Source organism: Macrobrachium nipponense, chromosome 4, assembly GCF_015104395.2.
Source record: "Macrobrachium nipponense isolate FS-2020 chromosome 4, ASM1510439v2, whole genome shotgun sequence".
NCBI lineage: Eukaryota > Metazoa > Arthropoda > Malacostraca > Decapoda > Palaemonidae > Macrobrachium > Macrobrachium nipponense.
The window spans coordinates 7,880,351-7,891,200 of NC_061100.1; positions in this window are offsets into that span (position 1 = coordinate 7,880,351).

Here is a 10,850-nt window from a genome sequence, read left to right on the forward strand (position 1 = left end):
TATGTCCCAATACCAATAAAATCTAATAATCAGGAAATCTATAATCTTCCTTTCACCATGGAAGAACTGGAAAATGTCCTGAAACTTGCAAGTCCAAACAGCTCCAGGGGAAGACAACATTAGATATGAAATGATAAAAAACCTACCAGAAGAAAGCAAAACCTTTTTATTAGAAATTTTAAATGAATTATGGCACTCTCACAGCATACCTAAAACATGGAAAGAATCTTTAATCATACCATGCTTAAAACCAGGAAAAGACCCAGAGTCACCAAGCAGCGATAGGCCAATAGCCCTTACTAGTTGTCTAAGTAAGATATTTGAAAAAATGGTGAATAACAGATTAATATGGGTATTAGAAAATAAACAGCTATTGTCAAACAGACAGTTTGGATTCAGGAAAAATAAAAGTACTATAGATCCCTCTTAATGATTACAAGAGAGATACAAAATGCAATGGTTGGTAAAAAACAAACAATAGGAGTATTTTTGATTTAGAGAAGGCATATGATACCACCTGGAGGGGAGGATTTTATTTTAAAAAAATTGATAGAATGGGAATAGGAGGCAATTTATATGAATATATTAGGGAATTCCTATCTGAAAGATATATAAAAGTCAAAGTGGGGGCAGAAATCTCTGATTCATTTATCCAGGAGGAAGGAATCCCCCAAGGTAGTGTATTAAGTGTGGCATTGTTTGCTATAGCAATAAATGAGATAATTTGAAATGATCCCACCAGGAGTCCAAGGATCCCTTTTTGTAGATGACTTCGTCATATATAGTAGTGGTGAAAAAGCGCTGGACATAACCAACAGATTGCAAGCAGCCATAAATAGGATAAAAAAATGGGCCGATAGCAAGGGTTTTAAATTTTCACCGCAAAAAACTAAAGCGGTCAGATTTACAAGATCAAGAAAACAGGAATTAATTCCTACTTTATTCATAAATAATGATATAATTGAATATGATGATGAGATAAAATTCCTTGGTGTAATACTTGATAAAAAACTTACATATAAAGAACATATAGAACAACTGGCGATAAAAGTAAGAAAATCCTTAAATATAATAAAAGTAATTGCGCATAATGACTCGGGTGCTGATAGAACCTCTCTGATAAAAGTATATAAGGCTATTTGTCTAAGTAAACTTGATTATGCATTTCAAGCAATATGGTAGTGCTTCTAAAACCCTATTAACAAAACTGGATGTCATACATAACATGGGTATTAGACTGCACTGGAGCCTACAGAACTTCCCCTGTGGAAAGTCTGTATGTAGAAGCAGGAATAGATCTCCTGAAAGTACGAAGAGAAGAAATTGGATTAAAATATATAGCTAAAATAAATAACTTAATGATAATCCAGACACCAAATATATGAAGAACATAACAAATAATTATGACAATAAACCAAGAGCCTCTAAACCATTGGAGATTAAAACCTGATATAGAACATCTAAAATTAGGAACAAGTAGCATATAAAAAATAACCACTGCTAAAATACCTCCGTGGAGACATGCTAAAATAGAAATCTGTGAAAAATCATTTAATAAGAAGGTAACCGATGCACAATTAAAGAGTGAATTTCTGTCACACCAGGAAAAACATAAACGGGATATTAGTATTTATACAGATGGTTCCAAGTCGAAGGAGGGTGTAGGCTATGCTGTAGTAACAAAAAATATAAAGATAAGGGAAAAAATTCCCAAAATATGCTCGATATTCACTGCAGAGATAAATGCTATATTAGAGGCTATAAAACATACCTTTATGGTGGGAAAGGCAAACGATACCTTTGTAATATACACGGATTCTTACAGTGCTTTAGAAGCGCTAAGACAATACACAGTTTCTCATCCCGTAATTGAAGAAATAAGGGAGTGGATAGATATAATAGTAAAACGGAAATCTATAAATATAAAAACTATGTTGGGTCCCTTCCCATGTGGGCATAAAGGGTAATGAAGAAGTGGATAAAGAAGCCAAAAAGGCAGTAAAAAACGGAGTCTATCAAAAAAATACAAATACCTTACAATGACATTAAACAACAATAAATGAATACTGTCAATCAAAATGGGAAAAAGAATGGCTAGAATTGAATCATGAATTAAAGCATATTAAACCATCTGTAAAACTAGGCAAAGACAACAATGTTAAAGAAGGGAAGATGTCATATTAACAAGATTAAGAATAGGACATACACACTTGACACACAAATACTTGATATTGCAAGGCGAGGAAAGACAGGCTCCTTACTGTGACCATTGTCGTACTCTGGTCCACAGTCCGTCATCTACTAACTAAATGCAATAAATTCGAAAGAAAACGAAGATCCAACAACATATATAACATACCACTTGAAGAACTATTGGGAGAAAATGCCCCACTTCAAAATATAGTAAAATATCTCAAAGAAATAAACCTGCTTTATATAGTATAACGTCTTATAATTTCAAAGTTATACAGTAAGGGCTGAATGGCCTTTGCTGCCCCAGTGCTTGGTGTTACACCTAAACTTTATAAAACCAACCAACCAACCATTAAAACACGAGAATTGGAACCATGTTGCTCAATAACCTTAGGATTGAAAGTGACGCCAATGAATCTGTGTGTGAAACATTAAAAGAAGTCCTGGAAGATCAAAAACATAATGTTAAATCAGTTATTGTTTATGAAAGAAAAAGTGCTAAAAACTGGAAGTCTAAAAATAGCTAAAATTATCTTTTCACAGCAAACAATTCCAACACATATGAAAATAGGAAACAAAAGAATAGCAATTTAAGAAGAACATCCCAAAACCTATGCAATGCAAGATTTGCTTGAAATTTGAACATACAGCAAAACGATGCAAGTCTTTGGGCTCGCCTAGATGCTTTAAATGTGGCTCCTTGGAGCATAGTAGTGATGAATGCTCCAACCCTAAAAAATGCTTTAACTGTAATGGTTCGCACCATGCTTATGTAAGGGAATGTGTATATTTTTCAGATATTTCCAAGAAGCCCTTACCAGATCAAGAAATTTGGCATAACAGTTAAGGAGGCTAAGGAAGACATGAAAGAAGAAGGAATACAGCTTCCCCGGAAAACATTTGCAGATACGCTCAAACAACAAAACAAAATCATATCCAGCGATATTTCACAAGCTACCCAATCTTCTAACACCAGAAATCAAATAACTGTAGAAAAATCAGATAAAAACAATACTATCGAGATAAGTAATAAGTTCAAAGCACTGACCAGCCTTGCAGTAGATGATCGTCTTGACGAACAGAGAGAGGATATCTCTGTTAACAAATGCAAAAAGAAAGAAGAAAATATATCTCCAAGGGTAATCCGTAACAAAAGCACACTACAAAATACTGAAGAAATTGAGGAAATATTAAGAGAACTAGATGGACCAGCAGAGATAGGAAAGAGACCTAGAACACAGTGAACCATCCTCACCTAAGAACGAGAAAAATCTTCATAGTCCAAATAGTAAATGTTTGAAAACTACCAGCTCAGAAGAAACCATTGTTTATACCACCCATAGTAAAGACCCTCCAGAAAATTACTCCTCCGAAATAGCTTTACAGAAGTCTAAGGAACCTACAAGAAAACCAAACATCAAACAATATAAGTCACTAGTACGAGACTATGCTATGCCACCAGAGTATAGAAAAGGTGCTAGAAGCAAAATTCCTATGTACAGCAACAAAAATATTATCAAAAGTTCCAATTCAAAAACTAAAGTGGACACAGTTCTTTCAGCTCAGGGTCGTAAGACCGACGAAAATAAATAAAATTCACTTCTCAAAATAATAAGGACACTTCCTCATTCATATTGCAATGGAACATTCGAAGCATTAACAAAAACAAGTTAGAGTTACTTAAATTAATTGATGAATATAGCCCAATTTGTATCTGGCTCAATGAAACATTTTTACCTATTTCCTCCAGTTTTACAAATAAATCTTACACATGTTGTCAACCTCACTCTGCTAATCAGCAGGTAATATGATTCTCATTAGAAAAGATGTACCTTTCACAATTTATAATCTTTCATCTGAAATAAAATTCCTTAGCAGTTCAGATACAACTAGAGGAAATTATAACGATTTGCTCGGTATATCTAAGTCCAAAATAATAATATAGATTTAGAAAAGTTGAATGACTTGGTCAAGAAAGCTTCCCCAAACCAATGGTACTTCTAGGAGATTTCAACGAAAGACATTTATCATGGCATGATGTAAAAGCAAACTCCAGAGGCAACATGATACTTGATTTTGTTATAGATAATCAACTCCATATATTAGATAAAGACAAACCAACTCATTTTGACCAACGAACAAAAAGTTACTCTCACACAGATTTGTCCTTGTGCTCACAAGATCTAGCAGACAAATATATTTGGAACACTTATGATGATTTGTGTGGTAGCGATCATTTTTCCTGTTCTGATTAGTATTCTAAATTTCACTGGAGAGATATCAATTAATAAATTTAATGTCAATAAAGCCAATTGGGAAGATTTTAGTGAATGCACGAAGAATGTTCCATTATGGGATAATAATTTGGACATAGAAACTATTCTGGTATGTTTTAGTTCTGGTAATTGATGCTGCCGAGTCATCTATACCATTTGTAGCACAAGTAAAGATTAAATGTCCAGTTCCTTGGTGGAATGAGGAGTGTAAAAAAGCAAAGAAGGCCCGTAGTAAAGCCCAAAGAAAATTTAAGAAGTCGAGAAACGATTCAGATTACATAGATTATAAAAGGTCATGTGCTGTAGCAAAACGAACATTTAATGAAGCACAAAGAAAATCTTGGTGTAACTACCTAAAATCGGTGTGCAAAGATACACCCCTAAGTAAGATCTGGAAAAAAGTGCATAAAATACTAGGAAAGCACATTCGATCCATGCCCAGTTTTGAAAATTGATAGCAAACTTATATATGATCCTAAAGAGGTAGCAGCTTGCCTAGCAGAACATTAAGTAATATTTCCAAAGGTTCGTCAATAAAATCTTTTCGCAAAGAAAAGAAGAAAAAATTCCAATTAATTTTCAGACTAATCAATATTATTCATACAATGATTGCTTTACCATGGATGAACTTTTATCGGCATTGTCAACATGCTCCAATACAGCCCCGGGTGAAGATATGATTACATTTGAAATGTTGAAACACCTTCACCCAAACAGTTTACAATATTTATTAAAGCTATATAACAAAATATGGATTGAAATATATTTCCCACAAGATTGGCGGAAAGCACTGGACCTTCCATTCCTGAAGCCAGGCAAAGATCCTTATGACACAGATAGCTACAGACCAATAGGATTAACAAGCTGTTTATGTAAATTGTTTGAGAAAATGATTAACAACAGATTAATCTGGTATCTTGAAAAAACAGGATACTTTTCCGTTTCACAATATGGATATAGGAAACTAAGATCTACCCTAGATCCTTTAACTTTACTTGACACCGATATTGGGAAAGCATTTGCTTCAAACAGCTATGCCACAGCCATCTTCTTTGATATGGAAAAGGCCTATGACAAGACATGGAATCATCAGATTTTAAAAGAAATGCATTATTCTGGACTGAGAGGATTTTTACCCTTAAACATAGGACAACAATTTTTAAAGAAAGAACTTTTAAAGTTAAGATAAATGGTGTTTTATCTAAAGAGTATCCACAATGTGAAGGAGTTCCACAAGGTAGTGTTTTGAGCACCACCCTTTTTATCATGGCTATTAATGATATTACAAAACAACTACCAACTGGTGTACAGTGTTCATTATATGTAGATGATTTTGCCATTTGGATCATTCACTCTGATATCTATACAGGACAAATCATACTACAAAAATCTCTTGATGTTATCGTATCGTGGACTACTGCACATGGATTGACTATATCGGCTAGTAAAACTGTAGCCATTACTTTTACAAATAAGAAAAATGTACCAAAAATGAAATTGCTACTGTATGATAAACCAATTAATTTTGTTACTCATACCAAATTTCTTGGGTTGCATTTTGACCAACGAATGACTTGGAAATTTCACATTAATTACCTACGTGAAAGCTGTAGTAAAGTGCTTCATCTATTGAAGAAATTGTCACATACCAAGTGGGGCTCAGATAGAAGTACATTACTCTATTTACACAAGACTTTGATACTGAGTAAAATTGATTACGGGTCCCGCATCTGTATGCTTCTGCATCTTCCAGCACATTGGGAAAATTAGATCCTTTACACAATGCAGGTTAGATATGCTACGGGTGCATTTAAATCAACACCTGTTATTTCTCTGTATAGTGAAACAGGTCTGTGTTCACTTGATCAAAGAAGGGTCGTATATAGTTTAAACTTCTATTCGCGGACATTAAGATAACAATCAAAACTGAGTAGAATTATAAATAATACCATCATTCCAAAAAGAATTGGACCACGATCATTTATCCATTTGTTATACGACTGAAAATATACATAGAGAAATATAATATTCCACCATTAAAAATTCCTGAACATATTTAACCAAATTCAACACCTTTTTGGGAATGGAATAAGCCTCATGTATGCCATGAGTTATTCGATTTAAAAAAAGATGAAATTCCAAGTTACGCTGTCAAACAAATCTTTTTGGAACACCAAGAAATCCATGGAAATACTATCTCCATTTATACAGATGGCTCAAAAACTGATGCTGCTGTGGGGTTCGCAGTTATTACAGACGAAAAATACTATCATGGAAGAACGCCTATTTATAGCTCCATATATTCCGCTGAATTGGCAGGAATTTCATTGGCTCTGTATAAAATCCCGAAAAACTCCCAGAAAACATTACACTATATAGTGATTCAAAAAGTGCTATTCAAGCAATAGATTCTTTTAACCATCATCACCCTGCTATTAGAGCAATACAAGAAAATATTCATTTTTTAAGCCTTCGAAATATCAAGATATCCTTGTGCTGGACACCAGGTCATGTTGGAATTGATGGCAATGAAATTGCTGATAAAATGCAAAGGAAGGCAGCATTAAATGATAGAAGTAAAATGTACAAAACATATTATAAAGACTAAAAATTATTTTAAAATTTATTTTAGACAAAATCTGGGAAGACGAATGGTTGTCACTTGAAAATAACAAACTTAGAGTGGTAAAGGCCACTATCATTCCCTTTAAAAATTCTTTACAGAAGCAGAGAAACCATGAGGTTGCTTTGTGCAGATTGCGTAATGGGCACACAAGGTTGACTCATGGCTTTCTTATGTCTAATCAGCCACCTCCAGAATGTGATACCTGTCAACCAGATTAACTGTGAAACACATTTTAATTGAATGTTCTAAGTATTCACATATTAGACTTAAATACTTTGGATCATCTCCTAGAATGCAGGATATTCTAGGAGATGACGACTCAAATATTTGCAAGATTTTAAAATTTTTAACAGATATAGATCTATTAAAACATATATAAATAATTTTATTAAATAGAGATATATTAAAATATATGTATATATATAAATAATTTTATTCATACAAATTTATTTTAAATGTGTACAGTAATGTTTTATCAATTTATTTATTTATTTTTTTAAAACTAAATGACTAAAAATATATTTATTTAATATGATAATTTTAACAGATTTTATCTGCATTAAGCAGCCGATTGGACTTAGTCGGAAATGGCTGCTTAAACAAATAATAATAAATAATAATAATTCTTTACAGTCCAAAACATGTAAAAACTGAATATATTAATTTGTTGCTTATATTTTTCTACAACTTTTTTCATTATGAAAGGATGAAGTTTAAATAAACCAAGACTTAAATTTAGAACATTTCTATTATTTGACTTGATGAAACAAGATTCAATGATATTCCTTTTAACTGTGTCATTACATGGGATTAAGGCTCTTGCTTGACTCCAGTTAATAGGATGGTCTAAATCTCTCATATGTACGAATAATGCATTCGATATTTCCCCAGTTCTCACAGAATACTGATGCTGTTTGAGACGTTGTGAAAAGAGATTTACTGGTTTGTCCGGTAATAGACATTATCACACTTTTTGCAAGGAATTTCATATATGCAGCCTGGAAGATCTTTAGGAGAATTTTTGATTATTAAACTCTTGACATTAATATTACTGAAAACGACATTTATGTTAAAAAGCTTTAAAATTCTAGGAATATCTAAAAACCTTTCATCATAGGGTAATTTTAGAATGTTATTCTTACTAAATTCAAGTTTGTCATTAGTTGAATAAAATGTTTTTCTAGCTCTTTTCCATGCCACATCTACAAAGTCCTTGGAGGGTATTTAAGTTCATTGCAATATCATAAATAGTTTTAATTTCAGCGTCAATAAACTGCGGGCTACAGACACGTAAAGCCCTTAGAAACATCCCAGAAAAAAACAGAGAATTTATTTTAACATTTTGATGGTGATTGGAGTAGTGATATTATATATATATATATATATATATATATATATATATATATATATATATATATATATATATATATATATATATATATATATATATACATATATATATATATATATATATACACACACACACACACACACACACATATATATATATATATATATATATATATATATATATGTATAGTATATATATATATATATATATATATATATATATATATATATATATATATATATATATATATATATGATATGTACTATAAGCAAGTGTTAGTGAATTACATGTGTCAGCTTTCCTTGCTTGGAAACAAGGCGCCACCCAGAGAGCGCCGTAGAGATAGATCCCTTGGATGAAGGGATTTCATGTGTGCATTTTTGGTCACTGCTCGGACTGTTGCCACGGGCATTTCTGAGGAGTTGTGGGTATGTACATTTGTTTGTACGTGCATAACAGGTCCCGCCGTTCGAGGCACTTGAGGGAAAGACACATTCCTCTGTGATAAGAAGAAAGACGGTCGAGAAGGACACCAGGTATGGCACATATTTAAATGACTTAAAAACGGTTGCCTTTGAAAAGAGAGAAGTGTGAAGTGTATACTTTTATTTAATATTGTGTAATAGGGGATATAATGAATATATCTTTGTACAGATGGTTTCCATATAATGGTACTAGAAATGGGATTCTCTAAACTTGACAATTACAATGTAGCAGTTGACATTTGAGCCTTGGAGGGATTCTTAGACTAAACTAGGGGAGTGTAGTTTTGTCAAAAGGGGGGGGAGGGGGGGATTATATAGTGTTTTTTAAATAGAACGAGAAACAAAAACAGGGTGGGTGGGTTATATATATATATGTTTTTTTAAATAAAACGAGAAACAAAAACTAAGTCCACAATTGCTGTCCAATTAATTTTGTTGTTTCTGTCGAATGTCAGTATTTGTGTCATGGTCATATTCTATTTTCTTATGGGTTTGAAGATGTGAGCGCTCTCTCTCTCTCTCTCTCTCTCTCTTTTCTCTTTCTCTCTCTCTCTATCTCTCTCTCTTTGTCAGGCTTTTTTCTATTGTTTACTAATTTAGAAAAAGTTTATAGTGCGCACACTAACTCGGTCGTCGGTTTGGTCATGTGCTTTTGTGTGGAGATGATTCAATAACGTGACCTCTTTTTGGAAAAGAATGAAAATATAAAGGTTTCAAAGCGTCATTGTTCATTATTGGACTTAAGTTACTATTAAAGCGCACCGTTGTCCATCTTAAGTGTCCTCATCTTTCATTTTATACATAAATGATCGTTAAAAACACTTAGTTATTATATTTAAAGTACTAATTATTCTTCATTTCCAAAAACTGATTTGCCATTGAAACACTAAGTTAAGCTTTAATTATTCTGTATTTTCAGAATTTCTTCACTGATATCGGAGGTGTTTTTATTTGTAGCTCCAGGTGAATGGGCATCGCCTCCTCTTGTGGACTGACTCCTTGTAGATTTCGCTACTTTGGTTCATTTGGAAGATGGATGATTCTTGCATTTTTTTCTTTTTACTCATTATTTCCGTTGACAAATGATTTCGTTAGGTTTCCTGTCGTGTCTAACATTTTTGCTCGAATGCTACATTGATCATCTTCTATGCTCGAGTGCGGTGTGCTCTAATGCTTGAACTATATGTTCTTTATTATCAGTTTGAATGCGCTTTCCCATTCAATGATGGAATAAGATACATCTCCTTCGGCCCAAGAAAGACATGACTTGCAGCGAGATCGTCCTTGATTCATTCATGAGTGCTTGCGTGTTTGCTGGATTAGTTTTTCATTATAGTAAGTTATTGGTTGTCTTACATCCTGCATTGTGCGTATCTCCCAAAAGCCTCGAAAAACCTCGCAGCCTTAACGCTTACTCGTCAGGTGGTTGCTATGGCCTGCTAAATCATCACTATTCACGCAATTATTAATGGCTTACTCGATCGATCTCACCCGGAGTTTACAGAACTGAGGCTCTAACTGACATGTATGTTATAGACTTTCGTGTAGAATTTTAGAGAATCATTGACCATTATTATGCATAGTTTAAATGTTATGAACACAAATTTCATCAATTTTATAAAAACGAACGGATAATATAACTTTATTGTCGACCAAAGCGTTGATCAGTCAGTAAGTAGCATCTTGCATTTGGATATTTACCTGTATGAGGAAACATCACCTCTGCTCTTCTGGGTGCAAAATCTCATTACTTTTGTGCAGCATGTAGAGCTTTCCTTGACTTTCTGAGGATGCGAGATTTCTGAACAGTACGTTGAATAATAAAGGTAAAATGGTTTTACTTGAGGCGTTAAGGAAGAGTTGTGCCAAACACCTTATTATAACTTTGTTTTCTGTGATGATCAACGTTGTCAGCAAAA